General features: G+C 43.3%; 1 protein-coding gene across 5 annotated transcripts in view; it reads right to left on the bottom strand.

Annotated features, from left to right (window-relative positions):
* The window catches only part of MB21D2 (Mab-21 domain containing 2), a 111,849-nt gene that overhangs the window by 43,899 nt on the left and 49,699 nt on the right, over nucleotides 1-18,251 (bottom strand). Inside the window, exons 2-4 of one of the 5 annotated variants that reach the window (XM_082624536.1) lie at nucleotides 11,248-11,378; nucleotides 9,681-9,731; nucleotides 8,717-8,833 (exon numbers count right to left, since the gene is read on the bottom strand). The exons of 2 other annotated variants lie outside the window; for them this stretch is intronic. The gene's annotated coding sequence lies outside the window, so the exon portion shown is untranslated. The remainder of the gene's footprint in view (nucleotides 1-8,716; nucleotides 8,834-9,680; nucleotides 9,732-11,247; nucleotides 11,379-18,251) is intronic. 2 more of the 5 variants (XM_082624537.1, XM_082624538.1) reach the window with 2 other exon arrangements.

The following is an 18,251-nucleotide window of genomic DNA, read 5'->3' as shown; positions in this document are numbered from 1 at the left end:
GACCAAAGAGATGCCAAGCATCCTACTCGGTTCAAAAGCAATAGAGGGAGGGATGTTTGCTCCTGAAAATTGGGCTTGATAAAGTCACAGAAAGAGAAACATCTGTTTGGGAGACAGTGAAATCTGCCAAAGGGCACATGTACAGTACATATATATAAACAACTATAGCTGGGTCAGGGAAGAAAGAGCTCCAGACGTTGGAAGGGAACGCCTGTATTTCCATCCTGGCTCTGCGACTTAGCAGCCGCCTAACCTGCAGGTTATTTCACTTTCCTGAGCCTCGGTTTCCTCATCCGTTAAACAGAAATAAATGCCCTCTTCTTTGCCCACATGTCAAGAAGCCTGAGGGAGAAAGGTGCTCACACAGTGCCCAGCCCAGGATGTAAGCAGCCAGAGCTACCCTCCTAGCAGAGTCAGACAAGCAGCCTCCTGAAATGGACTCCCCCTTTGCAGACTGAGTCCCAAACTGCCAGATTTGGGCCAGAGCTCCTGTCCTCCCAGCTCTGGAGCGACCGCTCTCCATTGCTGATTATGAAATATGCTGCTGTCGTCCAGGTTTTGATTTCTGCTCAGTCGTGTTCCTTCTAGTTGTGCCTCCCTTGGTCAGAAACCTACACTGAAACCGCCTGAATGGGGTCCTCCCCACCGGCCAAGTCTCAGGAGACACTTTACCTCGTCCCAGTCTCTGCGATGGTTGGGCCTGGATACACAATGCCCATCGACATTCAAGTCTGTTTAACCCTTGGAAAGAATGGGTTTAGACAATTTTTGTTACCCTGGAAGGCTAGTTAGTGCTCATGTGATTAACTCTCTCTCTATTCCTTGCCTTGGTGTGAGCTGGATGCCCTCAAGCATGTGGTTACTTCAGAGACATCAGCACCTTTTCCCTAAAACCTTTGGCAATCTCCATTCATCTCTCCCCCGCGGTGCTGCTCGCCTTGCCCTTTCCTGCCCTTTCAAAGACTGATGGGCAGATACACCACACTGCTAACATGATACCAAAGTGCCCATGCAATCCAGAAACACAGGTGATGAAGGTAAACAAAATGGCATCACCCACTTCTGTTCCCCAGCAGATCTCTCCCCTGTCATTTCTCTCCTCTGGCAAGTGGAGCCAGCAAAACCCCCTGAGGGAGACGGGGTGGAGGTTTAAGTGCCTCCGTGACAAAGCTCCCACATTCCGACAGGCTGGGGACCCCAGAGGGAGATGAAATGCTTCAACACCCTTCACCGAGCATGACCCCTTCCCCAGGTTAAACCCCAGGGCCCCATTCCAGCCTCTTCCTTCACAAGGACACCATTCACACACGGCCCATGTTTTGCCTAAAAAAGAGAAGCCTGAATAAGCAAAGAGCCCCCCTTTGATCTGCAGGAGAAAGTCTACCTCCAAGCCTCCCATCCCTCAGCCAGCCAGTTGGCAACCTCTTCCCTCATTTCCTCCAGAGGGAGGGCAACAAGATTAAAGCTCTGGCCCTTTAGTTCTCACTTGGAACTTTTACAATGGGTGATTAACAGCCTCTTAACAAGAGTGATCCTCTTCTCACCAACGATTTGACTGCTAAGTAAATAGGATTCAAAAGTAAAAGAAACACATGTATGCATTGTCCTACTTCCTTGGGAAGCTCAGAAGTTGCAGACTTAAGTGATGAGAAGCCTAAAGAATTGTAAAAAAAGGATTATGGGGTGACTGGCACTTTCTTCAAATGACATAATTTACTGAATAAGGTTTTTCTTTCCATATGTAATTAAGAGCCAGGGAAAAAGCAACTCCAACCACTTCATTCATTACTAGTCTCAGGAAGCACATTACACCATCCCTAACTCAGGCAATGGCGTGTGAGACTATGGTATAGGCAGCCGTGTGCATGGGACCTTGATTCCTACAAACGTTTTTGTTAAATGCCAGTTAATTTAAGCTCTCCCAGATGACCTGATTTCAGGGTTCCCTGAACCCCTTTATTTGGAGGTAGCAACCAGAGCCCAGATGCAGGGAAAACTAACCACATGGAAGCAGAGTCTCCGGGAATCCCCTGGGAGAAGCCATTCCTGAGTCTTCACGGTCTCAGGGTCACAGAGCTGGAAAGAACCTAAGGCTTTATTAGTCCCCAAGACAATCGCACAATTATTTGTCAAAACAGAATCCAGATGATTGGGTATCAGAGACCCAATATTACTTTGCTGATTAAGGGTTGAAATAAACTCACAATCAGGCAAAGGCATAGGTTCTCCATTTAATTATCCAGAGATTAAGAAACATTAGACCTGTCAGACCCAATCTTTTGGGACATGCTTGACAAACGTCAGATTGCTCCCTCCCTTAAGTCAACCAAAGACAGTAAAAAGAACAGGGGTTTTTGAGGAGATTAGAACTGATTCCAAATCTTGGCTCTGCCACTAACTAGTAGTTAAGCATCTTGGGAATTGTGTCTCTCAAAGGGTAACTTTCCTCATTATGAAACAGAAATAATATCAATTTTCATGAAGAGCTGGGATTAAATAAGATAGCACATGACAGGATGTTTCTTGTTACATAGTAGGTACTTCATCTTCCTTCATTCCCAGGTTATACAACAATGGAACACCATAACATCCCAAATCAGAGTTCTTGCAGGACAAACAATTCCCAGTTCAACACAGCAGCAAATCAGTTGCTCAGACTTTTTACAAACTCAGAACCCCATCAACCTAGTCGACAACTTACTTTTCACTGACTACAACATCCTAAAGCTGTTTGCAGAGCGCTGTCTTCCAGGGATCTAGAGATGGAAATGATTATCTGGACACAATCTGAAAAATGTAAACAGTTGCATCCATTTAACATGGGGTTGAAATACTCTAGCTGAATCAGAGCAGGCAAAATTTATAAACAAATGAAAATTCCATCAACAAGATTCAAATAGAAACTTCATTTGGGCTTAGTTTCAAAGTACTGTACACTCTCAAAAATAAAATATAACCAACCAAAATATATTTATGTCTACAGCTGTGACATTAACATTAGCGGCGGCTTGTTTACATGTCTCAGCCAAAAAATGCTCGTCCATCTGGTCACATACCCAGCATTACACACATATTTTAAAGTTATGCAAATATTTCCTATATGCAAACACAGAGGTTATTTCATGTAGACCAATCTGGAAGAAGTCAAGTGCAAATATGCTGCAAAGATACTGCTTAACCCACAAAAACTGACATTTTCCTTTCAACCTGCCAGTTAAATGCCTGCTCTGCTTTCTCATTCATTCACCCACCTCTACAAACATTTGCATTGACATTTTGCCAAAGAGTTATCCCACAGATCTCTAACGGGGAGGGGAGAAGGGAATTCAACAATTATACACGAATTTCAAACACTGGAGGTGTCTTCAAAAATATTCTGGCCCAGAGAAGGCCCAATATCAAGCCAGATTTTAAAAAGTGACATCAGTACTTTAATATTATTATACACTTATGCCACAACAGGCTGTCCATTCATATAGGAGATAATTCCTGACCCACTTCCTACTCCAAACAAAGTAAGCTGAGATTGTGACAGACCCACTATTTTGCAGACTAAAAGTATACTTCTGAGTTCATATTTCTAACCTGAAGAAAACCTTGTAAAATGCAATAAGCCAACCTACAACAGTTTAATACACTAGCATCCAGGAACTACATACTGTGTGTGTGTGTGTGTGTGTGTGTGTGTACACATCTCTATTTCTTAAAGTATACACTTAAGGTATACAAGTGATTCAGTACTAATTGCCAAATCTTCCTAGAATAAAATCCAAAGCCTGGTCATGTACAGCCAGCAGCAGGGTAACCCATCCCCATGACCATGGCATTGGATAAGCTTCTGCTATAGAAAGTGTTATTTCCCCTTGAGGCTCTGAATGACCACAGACAAGGAAAAGCAAATGTATTCAGAGGGCCCCTGGGAGCCTAACAGAGAACTCTAGAATTCCCCAAGTTCTGGATCCACCACAGTTATGATTTTTTTATTTCTTGAGTAGTTAATCTGTCTACACAAAGAAGTGTACTTAACGTATTACAGATTCAATACCATTATAAGACTCTCAATGCTGCAGCCAGGGAGGTCATTTTAAAGCACACGTGCAAATGTGTCACTCCCCTGTTCAGTCCTGAAATGTCATCCCACTTAGAGGAAAGGCTGGAGTCCTCCCAATGGCCAGAGGGGTGACAAGCCTTGCTTGCCCACCACTTTCCTCTGCTCTGCTCACACCAGCTACACTTGCCCCTTGCTGTTCCTTGAACATCTTTAGAATTCTGCCCTGGCTAGAAGACTCTTCTCCAATGGTCTCACAGCTCATCTTTAACAATCTTCTAGTTTTTGCTTTAGTATCACCATCTTAGTCTATTCAAAATTGCAACCTCTTCCCATTGCCTTTTACCCTGCTCTACTTTTCCTTTTTTTTCATGTCACTTACTGTATTCAATAAAAAACAAAATGGGACTTCCTTGGTGGCACAGTGGTTAAGAACCCACCTGCCAATGCAGCGGACACAGGTTCGATCCCCGGTCCGGGAAGATCCCACATGCCATGGAGCAAATAAGCCTGTGCACAACAACTACTGAGTCTGCGCTCTAGAGCCCGTGAACCACAACGACTGAGCCCGCGTGCTGCAACTACTGAAGGCCGCGCACCTAGAGCCCATACTCCACAACAAGAGAAGCCACTGCAATGAGAAGCCCGTACACCGCAACGAAGAGTAGCCCCCGCTCTCCGCAACTTCGTTGCGTGCAACAGACCCAACACAGCCAAAAAAATTTTTTTCAATAAAAAATTTAAATAAATAAAAAACAAAATAATTTATTATCATGTCAATTGTTTATTGTCTGTTTTCCCCTGCTGGAATGTTTAAGTTCCAAAAGAGTGGGAGTCCTTCTCCAGTTCGTTTAATGATATGTGTCTCAAGTGCCTAGAACACTTCCTGATGCATAGTAGGACCTCAAATATTGGCTGAATAACTGAATTGCCAGAGACGGAAGTGCTTTATGACAGAACGACTCCCTGGGGCTCTGCTAAGGCAGAGACTAGGCCTGAAGATTCCATCTCCTAGGGCGTTTACTCTACAATGCCACAGGAAAGGACCTGGACAGGACTCCTGGAAAGGACCCCAGGCAGATGTTGGACAAAAGCTCAAGCAGAGTAACAGAAATATGGACAGACTTGGACAAGACATACACCGCCCAAAAAGCAAGCATCTCATCCCTGCAGTGTTCAGCACCTTCCAAGGCGCCCTACTGCGTGGACTCTTCAATTCGAGGTTCAAGGCTCTCCAATCTGGCACCCAGCCATGGTATCTCATTCCCTCCGTCACTCATCACATGTGTGGTGAGCCAGGCATCACCCTTAGCCCTGCATGTACTCCTCTACATTCCACCGAAAAAGCTGCTTGTCCCTGCCTGCCCCCAGCCCCACCTATGTGCACAGACTGTCTGAGAACCCCAGGCTCAGCCCCGCCCATTGCCTGAGTCAGCCATGCGGCCTGGATCACTTTTGCTGACTTAAATCCACAGTGCACCATCATCCAAAGGGCATGTAAGAACGATTCAGAGTACAACACACATTGTATCAGCCACCCTCCAACCACGAGCCACCCCAGACTCTGAGCTACTGACCCATACAGCAGTTTAAGACTTTTGCAACCTTCTTCCATGTTTATAATCACTTTTAAATGCTTCATATCCTCTGACTTGTAACGCGGGTGGGGGTTAAGAACACAGACTGTAGTTAAAACAAGCCTGCTCTGCCAGTTACTAGCTGTGCCAATTACTAGGTTTACAATGGTGATTGCAAGTGCACCTACCATAGGTCAAGTGTGAGGACAGACGAACTTAAGAAGGCAAAGCTCATGGAACAGTGAACATAGAAACACTCCAAGCAAATACTCAAGATACTCCCATAAACTCCCATAAACGAAATGAAGTATAGCTACACAATGGAATATTATTTGGCTATAAAAAGAAATGAAGTTCTGATACATGCTACGAAATGGATGAACGTTGAAAACCTGCTAAATGAAAGAAGCCAGACACAAAAGGCCACATGTTATATGATACCACTTATATGCAATGTCTAGAATAGGCAAATCTATATTCAGAAAGTAGATTTGGTGGTTGCCAGGGGTCGCTATGGAGGAGGGAAAGGAAAATGACTGCTCATGGGTATGGGCTTTCTTTTCAAGGTGATGAAAATGTTCTTGAATTAGAGAGTGGTGATCGCTGTACAATGCTGTAAGTAGACTAAAACCACTAAACTGTACACTTTAAAGAAAAAGGGCATTATCCCCCCTCTTCCTCCTCTACGGCCTCCAGAACTATGCCCAAGTCTTATCATCGTATCCCTCAAAGTCCCCAACAAAAAGCAAGACAAACTAAACATCAGATAAACTAAGTAACTGATGACAAATGCGGAGCCAAAATTTTCTAGGAAACATCAACAAAGACTAGAACAACTGAGCAGCTATGAGGAATGATTGGCCAACTTAGGCCAAGTTTGGTCTCCCAGGCATTTGGAGTCATGCCAGCACACACTCATTCACTGAGGCTGAGGGTCAAAGCAGGTTGTGTCAACAGGGGAAACGATCAAACAACAGAACTTGGACGCATCAGTTCAGGATTAAAAAGGGGGAGGGGGAGGGGGAACCTATCTCATCCTTTCAGTTGGGGTCATAATCAGAGTCCTCCATCAGCGTGCCCAGCCTCAATTTTCAACATGCAGACCTATTTATACCGCCTCCCTTTAATCAATGTAATGACTACAAAAATAAATGAACTGGAAAGGAGGGTTGTAAGGACAGAATGCATAGGAAACAAACTGGCACATATTTCAAAGCAACAGTTTCTTTTCTGGAACCCACGGGCAGTGAAGAATTCTTAAATATATTCTAGCGCTCAGCTGAACCATCCTTGCCACTTGCCCCATACACACGTTCTAGAGGTCATTTTCCCCACAGAAATGTTTTAAGGAGGAAATAAACAGAGGAAGGGGAAATGCACTATAGTCTCAAATAAGAAAAGGAAAATAGTGTTTTCCTTTTATGATGGAGAGAAAAAATAAATGTTCTTTCTTGCATTTTCCAGACTCCAAAGGCTCTACATATAGGAAATTTAAAACAATTAGAACAAAGAAAATGTGTCAATATGGCCGACATAATTAGAAGATAGATAAAGAAACAGGTGAAGCCCAGTCATCCAGCAAATCCTCAAACTGTGCCTTAGGATTTTCAGAATTAACTCCTCACCACAGACTCTCTGGATGGTGTCTCCAGGTCACTTTCATCAAGAGGCCCATTTTCTCTGCCTGTAGCAATCTTATTCCATTTCCAAATTACTCTGGGTTTGCCTGTTTCTATTTTCCAGAGCACTCAGAAATCCAGACTCTTAAAAGTGCTTCCATCTCATCGTCTCTGATCTCTCTCAGCTACTTTTCTTTCCCATTATCACCCTGAATCCAGCCCTCAACATATCCCTCCCCCGAGACTATTTGAATCACCACTGACCTGGTTTATCTTACTGTATAGCTCTTTGATCCATCTTCTACACACCCCAATATAAATAAATGAACAAATAAGCAAATGAATGAATACATGTGTGCATACCTGAGTGAAGCCTGAAGTCCTCAACCTGACCTTTAGACCAATCACACCCACATCCGCTCCTCTCCCACTTAAGGCCACTTGACTGTCACCTCCACACCATTCCACAGCCATTCTATTCCATCATGACCCTGTCAGAATTCAACACTCCTTTCTCTGCAGGGCACTTCTGTAGCAAGTGGTTTTTCACACTAAGGTAGCATTTAATGCAATAAGACTTTTATCATTTGATGCTTACCAAGTTTCAGTTCACCACAAATGTAACCATGTCTTATTTACAATTCCTTACTGAGTACCTATGATGGGCCAACACAAGGGTTACAACCATAGTATCGGGGTTACAACCTGAGCGCCGTTCAATAAATGCCCACTGACTATGTCAATGAATAAGGGACCCCAACAGAAATATGATGTCTGCGGACATTTATTTTGCACTATGCTAAATGACGGGCATTATACTAAATGCTTCACCTACGTTTCTGGTTTTGTTTTTGTGTGTGTGTTTGTGGGGGGGGGGTGAGTTTTAATTAAATCCTCAAATGACCTTTCAGGTAAGTACCATCATTTCCATTTTACAAATAAGGAAACTAGGGTTCCAGCTTCTAAGATCAGAGTCAAAACGCAGCAGTGCCAGGATTCTGTGTGAGGTCTGTTGATTCCAGAACTCATTCTCTTGAACATTAACCTCCTCTCTCTCTTGCCCTCCCCCTTCCCCACCCCCTACCATTTAATGGATAGAAAATGGAGCTTTGGAGAGGTTGTAAAGCAAGACAAAGACGCCAGAGATCTATGCTCAGAATAAAGGAAATCAGAAGAGCTTCTGATTGTACTCAGGACGGGCTGCCCCCACCACGTCTTATGAGAGGGCAGGTTTGAGGAGGTGAGATGTGGGATACCTTGCTTTAGCACAAGCTCTGGAGCCTCCTCACTTGGCTTTAACCCCCAGCTTCCAGACTTTTTAACACTGTGAGCTGGTGCAGATCGCTTCAGCACTCTGCGTCTCAGTTACGTCACGGGTCCAATGAGAATCGCAATGCCTATCTCACAGGAGAAATGAAGAAACGCTAGGGAATCCAGACCCCAAGCACCACGAGGAAAGAGATCCAGTTTACCTTTTACACAGCTCTACCCCTGCCCCTGGCACTGCACTTGGCACATTTTCTGAAGTCTGAATCATGGTTTCCTGGGTGTTTCTCTTGTCCACTAATAACCTGCTGCCTACGTGATATCTAAAAATAATGAAGACATCATCGTCATATTCGTCATCATCATTATTACCACCACCCTAAAACATAAGGAAAAGAAATTAAGCAAAAATAAATTAAAAAATAATATCCTACATCAGGCAAACAGGAAAAAGAAGTATTTGCATTTCATTACAGCTACCATGACTGCACACTTTTCACAATGGAAGAGACATAAAGGAAGAAAAGAGAAAGCAAAAAGAAATATGAATAAATTAAGAAATCTAACTGATAGCCTAAACGTGTAATCAAAAAGAACAGGCCTTGGAATATAAATTGAAAGATCTGCTGAGAGAGAACTGATTGAAAGCCCAAATTGAACAGTCTCAGCAATTTGTGGGAGAAGAAATATTCTGAAATGGCATAACCTAGGAACAAAGAACAAAGCGTTTTTATCTGGCTCCCAAACAATTAAATGAACCTGCCAATTCCACGTGGAAGATGGGCTTTAAAGAACTGCAGTTGAGCCGAGGGAGCATTCAAAGTGAGTTGGAATTCATTAGACGCCAGAGGAGAAGCAGCCACAGATTTCTGAACAGGCATCTCCAGCCCAGGCCAGGAGGAGCCCGAGGCAGCCCAGAGCTGGTTGAAGACTCAAAGGAAAACCACTCTTTGATTAACCCATCCAGTCTGTGCGTCTTACCCAGCTCCTGGGCTCATTTCCTCCCATAGGCATTGCTAGTCCACATGTCCATTATCGCTGAGGAATTACAGAAATGTGGCTAAAGAGGAAAAAGCCCTGGCTGCAGTTAGGAGGGCATGAGATCAATTCTTACTCTGTCCCTCATGCAGAGAGAGGGGGAAATTCCTCCCTCTGAGGCAGTTTCCTCACCTGTGATGTGGGAAAAGGCAGGAGGAATACATCACATCAGGATATTGGTTCCTAAGTCAATGGGCAAAAATCAAATATGTTAAAAGCAGCCCTGCACATATACAGACAAAACTATAACTGAAAAAGATACATACACCCCTGTGTTCACAGCAGCGCTATTCACAATAGCCAAGACATGGAAACAACCTAAATGTCCATCGACAGATGGAAAACAAAGATGTGGTGTATATAATGGAATACTACTCAGCCATAAAAAGGAACGAAATAATACCATTTCCAGCAACATGGATGCAACTAAAGATTATCATACTATGTGAAGTAAGTCAGAAAGAGAAAGACAACTGCCATGTGATATCACTTATATGTAGAATCTAAAATATGACACAAATGAACCTATCTATGAAACAGAAACAGAATCACAGAGGCAGAGGGGGTTGGGGGAGGGATGGAGTGGGAGGTTGGGATTAGCAGATGCAAACTTTTATATACAGAATGGATAAATAACAAGGTCCTACTGTATAGTACAGAGACCTATATTCAATATCCTATGATAAACCATAATGGACAAGAATATTTTAAAAAGAATATATATATATATATTATGTATAACTAAATCACTTTGTTGTATAGCAGAAATTAACACAATATTTTAAATCAACTATACTTCAATTTAAAAAATATTAAAACTAAAAGAAAAACTAAAAAAATAATTAAAAATATTAAAACTGGAAAAAAAAAAGCAGCCCTGGATATCCCTACACTCAATTTAAAAAATTTTAGAAAATATTAAATTTAAAAAATATTAAATTTAAAAAATTTTTAAATTTATTTAATTTAAAAAATATTTAAAAAATATTTAATTTAAATATTTAAAAAAATTAAAAATTTTAAATATTTAAAAAATATTAAAAAATATTTAAATTTAAAAAATATTAAAACTAAAAGAAAAACTAAAAAAATAATTAAAAATATTAAAACTGGAAAAAAAAAGCAGCCCTGGATATCCCTACACTCACCCAGATGGTAGGGTCAACATGTCTTAATGCATATACCACGAGAGCACACGGGACCTGAGGCCAAAGGAGAGCACACACTTCTGTCTCCATCTGCCATCTCCTGCCCCTGAGGACACTGCCTCCTGGTGGGACTCCAGACTCCAAGTCACCAGCACCATTTAAATTGCTTGTCCTCTTTCTATTTTTTTCCAAGTCATATTATTACACTTCTGTAATTAAAGGGCACAAAATATAACATCATATTATAAGTTCTGCCTCGATCAGAGGGATGTCTAAAGACCAAGAGGGTAAAAGAGACGTGAAACCACTGTGAAAACAACCAAGTGCTTTACAATAATATTATTCATCTCATATGTTGTGAATTTCCAGTGGACTCAAGGAGGAGTATTTACAGGATCTAACACAGAGCCTGACAGATTTTCCAGGCACTCAATAAATAATGGAGATCAATGGATAAAGTTATGAATCAGCTAACCCTCAATTTAGTATCATCTATTGCAGGTTATAAATGGGACAAGATATGTTCCTGGACCTATCTCGTAAGTACTCACAATCTAGTTGGAGCAGACACGCTCTCAGGACACACAGGGCTGAAGACGATACACCAGATGCTACTTACAGGATACAGACCACAGCATAGGGAGGGGAGAAATTTGTGAGCTGGACTCATCCGCAAAGGATCCTACACAGGATGACACTTGAACCAGGATTTCATAACACAAAATGGATGGACGATGGATCTAGGAGAGCTCTTAAAAAGTCAGTTATTCAACTCCATTATTTTAAGCTTGAGAAAACTACGGCTTTGGAAGGGGCTCTTGGGTAGTGAGCTCACACAGCAATGGCAGCCCCACCACCAAAGACCATGGACCCTCGCTGAACAATACTGTACAATACAGAATAGGTCTCACTGCACCTCACTGGGAACAGCAGTAAAACAAGCCTGGCTATCAATCTTTACTAGAAAGTCACTTATTAACCACCATGAGACAAAATGCTAGACAGCGTGGCAAGTGTGTGCATACACGGACACATGCACATGCTCTCTCGTGTTTCTTTCTTTCTCCCTCCTCCCCCCACCCCCAAAAGGATTCCTTGCCCACAACAGAGCTAAGAGAGTGCCTGAAGGTTGGTCAGAGAAGAAGGCAGAATTTCCATCTTCATATCCCAACTCAAGTATCACCTTCCCAGTGAGGCCCTCTCTCCTGGACCATTTATTTGATTAAGGACAACCCCATCCCTGCTCCACCATCTGACACCCTATGCACACATTTTTTCTCTCTCTCCCCTGCGTAGGATGGAAGGGCCATGGGCAGTGATCTCTGTCCGTTTTCCTCAGAGTTTCATCCACAGAACCAAGCGTGTATTAGACACCCAATGAAATGTTTATTGAAAACAATGAATAAACACAGAGATCAGAGGCTTCCTGAAGAAAACATCATTTGCCCTCATCCTGAAATGATGCATAGTATTCAGAAAAAAAAAACCAAAAAAACAGATGCTGACATGAGTAGGTGTCAGAGTAGACATTACAGGTGGGGTAAGCAGTGTCACACCAGTGAGGGGTTCCCTGTCCTAAATGCAAGATGGTTAAAGAAAACTAAAGCAGAGATACCGTACACGGAAACCCAAAATGTCTGGAACAGTGTATACACATAATTCTGTATAAATAGAGCTGGAAGGCTACCACCCAATCTCAGGAGGCCACTCTGGTAGCCCCAATCTCACACAGACCCTGTTAAAAAGCAATTCAGCTGGGGAGGCGGGGAGGGTAGGGGAGAGAATGATGCTTGAAGCCACTGAATGTAGCACAGGCCTTCAAGCTGTTGTTCACGAGGCCAAGTGTTTCCCTGAGCCAAAGCGCTGCCTCGCTCTTCACACTGCCTTGGCCAGCCCAGAAAGGCCAGCCAGGGTCTCTCCTGCATTGGTTTCCACCCCCATTTCAGGTTCATGCCACAAAACTGGGCAGAAACTCACGGGGATGCAAAGGGCTTTTTTTTTTTTTCTTTTCTAGTGATTTTATTTACATATTTTTTAACGCTGCAAAGACTGATTTGGGCAACAAGTAAATCTGAAAAGGAGAAAAGTCATTAGCATGCATAAAAAATAAAGGCAGTAGAATATTGATTGTGGCAATTCAGGAAAGCTGGCACAATGTACCTCTCCAATTCACAGGAAATTGAGAGAAAATACAGTCCACACTGCATATTAAATGGAGAGAACATGGCCTCAGGATGCAGGCAGTTGCTGAGTGGGCACAGACAGCCTCTGTGCTCTGTCTGCCTGCCCGCCCCAGGAGCCAGCACTGCCAGAGCCACTCAGGACAATCAGGCGACATTACCAACGTCTATGGCAACTTCTTCACTTATGTCCCTGACTCAGAAGGCAGCCATTTCCCACAAGTAATCTAAACGCATCTGAAACAAATCCACAGACACTCAGAGGGATACAATTGATGTTCTAGTGAGGAAGGTTTTCAATACCAATTTTATTTCTCTTTCTTTATTCTGTGAACAAAAGCAGATTGGTAAATAAATAACGTAAGCTGATGAGTTCTGAAGCGCCGGAGTGGTTTAGAGGAAAGTGCCTTAAACGAAAAACTAAAAGGTAAAACTTCGTTCCTGCTTTGGGGCAGCGCACACCAAGTGACCTTGGACAAATCATTAGGCTTCCTTGGGCTTCAGCTTCCCTTCCTGACTGCATCTTACTGAGAATTAAATGGATACTATTAGTTCATTGAATTGTAACAACCCTCTGAGTTGATACTATTATGAACCCCATTTAACAAAATAATTTTTCCAAACTCACAGGCAAGAGGAAGAGCCGGGCCTCGCTGGACATTTGGTCCTGTCCAAAACATCCATAAGACATTAGGTCCACGCCAAAAGGTCCTTAAAAGCTGGTCCTATCCAAAACGTCCATGAACATATTTGTTCCATGCCAAATGGTTTCAGACAGGACCAAATATCAAGAACCTTTGGGTGTGGATCAACTGTCTCCATCTCCGTGGACATTTTAGACAGGACCAAATATGACCGAATATCAAAACCCTTTTGGCATGGACCAAATGTTTTATGAACCAAATGTCTTATGAGCATTTTGGACAGGATCAAATATCTGCTAACTGAGCCAGGACTTCGAATCTGCCTGATTCCCAGTCTCATGTTCTTAATCCAAACCCTATACTGCCCTCAGGTTATCATCTCCAAGCTCCTTCTGGCTCTGACCACCTAAGGCACTCATTTATTCATCTGTGTAAACTCATTCAAATAGAAAGGGTTGAGGCCACCAGAGTCTACTTGCATTCAAATAGCACCCAAGTATGGGAGGAGACCTCCCACCTAATAGTATGAAAGGTGTCTGCCACCTCAGTAGCAAATCAGAGAAGCAGTGAAAAGCTCCTTACAGCCCCAAATAATATCTGGGCTCTGTTCTGATTAGCTGTCTGGGGACAGAGAAGCAGTACCATGACCTCTAACAAAGGCCCATTTCTAGTGACAGCCCCTCCTATCACCCTCCCCCATCACAGTCCATTATCATCCAATGTGCAATGACAACTCTGTGATAACAGTTGTTTCCATAGGCTGGGGCCACAGGCCAAGTGTAGCAGAGAAAAGTATAATCACCCTAGGGCCAGGCCCTGCTCTAGGGGCCAAAATGCTAAATGAGAAGAACGGAGCTTAGCAGCACCACATGCAACGGAGGATAATTCAAATGTTTCAAGGGTGTGTGTTGACCACTAAGATTGTGTGACTGAAGCTGCATGAACAGAAGTGGATTCTCTGGAAGTAGATGTGTCTGCTTTGATTTGTGCCCACACTACACCTGGAAGATTCTCATTTCATTTCACCCAACGCACTGACAAATAGGAAGTTCCATTAGTGTGGAGGAAGCTTGGTGATGAAACTATACCTGAACGAAGACTTGAAGAAACTGGGAAGATTTAAAGAGAAGCCTTGGAAGCCAGGAGCACCATCTTCAAAGCCTGAAAGCCCTCCCTCCTCCCTTGAGAGGAGGACGCTTATTACTCCATGTTCACCCTCATTGCTGAATGATGGAGATGGCGGGAGGGAGAATGGGCCCCATTAAAGAAAGAAATTCCCCAAAGGCTGCCACCCAAATATAGAAAATTTGCCTCTGCAAGAGTCCCTCCCCAGGGCTAGAGGCACTGAAGCAGGGGCTGGACAACCATTGAGAAAAGAGGCTGAGGAGTTAAGGAGTCATGATTCCATAAGAGGTCAAAGTGCAATTTGGGATGAACTGTGTCCTGCAAAAAAGATCAGGTCCTAACCCCCCCAACTCCCTTATCTATGAGCATGCCCTTATTTGGAAATAGGGTCATTGCAGATGTAATCAAGTGAAGAGGAGGTCCTTATGAATTAGGGTGAGCCCTAAATCCAATGACCAGAGGGAAAGCTGGACACAGACACACACAGAGAAGACGGCATGTTAAGATAGAGGCACACACTGAAATCATGCAGCCGCAAGACAAGGAACGCTAAGGATGGCCAGCAACCACCAGAAGCTAGGAAGAGGCAAGGAAAAGATTTTTCCTTAGGGCCTTCAGAGGGAGCACGGCCCTGCCAGCTCCTTGATGTCAGAATTCGAGCCTCCAGAGCTGTGAGGGAATAAATTGGTTTGAAGCCACCCAATTTGTGACAATGTGTTACTGCAGCCCTTCAGAATTGATAAACGCAGCAATCCCTGAACCCGGTGACATTCTATCTCTGTCTCAGGAACTGAAAGTTGTTTTCCAAGTGGGAATTTTGATGGAGTAGTAACATTAATTTTTGAATCAGAAGGAATGGCAGGAAACTGGTTTAGTTGGGTTTTTTTCTTTTTTTTCTTTTTTTTTTTTTTTTTTTTTTGCCGTATGCGGGCCTCTCACTGCTGTGGTCTCTCCCATTGCAGAGTGCAGGCTCCGGACGCGCAGTCTCAGCAGCCATAGCTCACGGGCCCAGCCACTCCGCTGCATGTGGGATCTTCCCGGACCGGGGCACGAACCCGTGTCCCCTGCATCGGCAGGTGGACTCTCAACCACTGCGCCACCAGGGAAGCCCTAGTTGGGTTTTTTAAAACTCATTCACTGAGTGCTTAACATGTGACAAAAATTCTGCTAAGCCCTGAGGACACAGGAAAAAGGAGACATGATTCCTGCCCTCAGAGAACTCACCATCCACCTTCTACCGTAACTTGACAGATGCCTTTACATCAGTGATGGGTGCTGTAACAGAGGCATTTATAAACACAGTGGTAAGCAAAAGAGTAGAATGTCATCTGTGACAGTGGGTGGCAGGGAAGACTTTTTGCAAAGGTTACATCTGCACTAGATCTTTAAAAAGTAGGTGTTCTCCAGGTGAAGCAGATAAGGAAGTGCTTTCTAGACATGACAGCCCAGTACAAAGGCCGTGGACTAACTCCTCCAGATATGGGTAGATTAGGGCCTAAGAAGGGACAAAAAATAAGAGCTATGGGGAAGCATCTTAACCTGTACAGGAAATAGTCTAGGAAACCTCACAAGTGCTTGGACAACCCTGACTCCAATTTTTAAGAGTCCTATTCAATTACCCCCCCCTCACACCCAGAACACTATGTCATGTTTATTGTTTCATTTTAGAGTAACTGGAGTGCTAGATTCCTTCACCCATGGCTGGTTATATACCACCTTGTAGTTCTTTTTTTTCTTTTTTTTTCTTTTTCAGCGTTTTATTTTTTTTAACTTTTTCTTTTATATTGGAGTACAGCCAATTAACAATGTTGTGATAGTTTCAGGTGCACAGCAAAGCGACTCAGCCATACATATACATATCCACCTTGTAGTTCTAATGGGGATGTCAACACTTAAAATACTCATGGATGAAAAGCTAGATGCATCAGATGGTTTCCCCCACCAGATTTTTAATCCATTCATTTCTCCTCACTCTGGCATATGGAGATGGGAGAAGCAGAAATGAAACTAACAGCTGCTTCTCAATAGTGGAGGAGCATAAGAAGATGTCAGTGTGTCACACATGACAGCTGTGAGCACTCTCAGAACATAATTATACAAGCTCTGGTGTAGAGAGCTTCCCCACTTCCAGAGCACTCTCACGTGTCACTGGGTTTTATTCCTATAACAACCATGGGAGCCGAGTAGCATCTATGAGGTTAAGAGGTAGCCCAGGGGTTAGGTGAACTACAAGTTGGAGGCTCCCCCAAGGTTAGACCTCAGTCTCCTGACCCCAGGGTGCTCCTGCCTTCATAGCTCTGTGTATTTGACCTTTTTTTTTTTTTGCAGTACGCGGGCCTCTCACTGTTGTGGCCTCTCCCACTGCAGAGCGCAGGCTCCGGACGCGCAGGCTCAGCAGCCATGGGTCATGGGCCTAGCCGCTCCACGGCATGTGGGATCCTCCCGGACCAGGGCACGAACCCGTGTCCCCTGCATCGGCAGGTGGACTCTCGACCACTGCGCCACCAGGGAAGCCCGTATTTGACTTTTGAAGCATGTAAAAAGACTCCTAGGATGGTTCAGCAGCAGTAAACGGAAACTACTCAACTTACACGAAGAGTCTACTGGAAGAGCAAAAAGAGCAAGTCCTGCTTTCCTCCATCTTATAAGTGAGAGGGATTTCATGCATACCATCAAAATAACTACATCTCCACATTCTGAATATTGGTGTCTTAAGAAACGACTTGAGGGTAAAGTAGGAATTGAAGATGTGGGATGCATGTAGCTGCGATAGAGCTCAGGGAGCAGATCTGGTCCAGCAGACCCCTCTAACCCCTTCCCTGATCTGCCACCCCTGCCATGCTCCTATGTTCAATATATGACTTCTGTGTCCAATATATGACTATATTTGCCTCCTTTAAAAAGCAAGGGAGGTTGCCTGAAGTTGCTGATACCAATGGTAATGAGGAAATCAACTCATCAGAAACTGAGAACAGAGTCATTGACCCTTGTGCCCATGGACTTTTCCTTAAGTATCACTCTATTAAGCTAATTGTTCATTTCCAGGGCTCAGGATTTCTCCCAAATGCTCAAGTTAAGAAAGTAACTGCAAAATTTAAATTTAAACAGACTAAAGCTGCAACATACAAGCGTAAACCAGAATCACATTCTTCCTGAAAGAACTGAGAATACTACTGGCGTTGTCTCTTTATGAGGATTAAAAAAACAAAAAGAACAGCAATTAGATCGCATCTTCTGGTTTTAAGATGTCTCCCTGATTAAAAAGGGAATTAATGCAAGGAAATAAATGAAGTTTACATTTAATTAATCTCCTTACCTCATCCTATCCCATCGACCAGTATGTGTGTTTCAGGGATTTATTTCTGCCTAATCTATAATGTTAAAGACACAGTGCATCTCAGCATACATGCGTGCGTGCACATATACACACGCACACACACACATGCTCATATCATTCTGAATTGTTATGTATTCTTTTCCAGGTGCCCCAGGTTGTAAATGAATTCTGAACTAACTTAATTGTCTTGCATTTCCATGAAGGCAGCACCTGCTTTTGAGGCACTTAGGTGATCGCATGAAACATAAGGATATAAAAAACAATCTGTC

This window comes from Mesoplodon mirus (genome assembly GCF_964341445.2).
Source record: "Mesoplodon mirus genome assembly, chromosome: 6".
Taxonomy (NCBI): Eukaryota; Metazoa; Chordata; class Mammalia; order Artiodactyla; family Ziphiidae; genus Mesoplodon; species Mesoplodon mirus.
The sequence above is the reverse complement of the archived record's forward strand: the minus strand, read 5'-3'. Positions and strand labels throughout refer to the sequence as shown.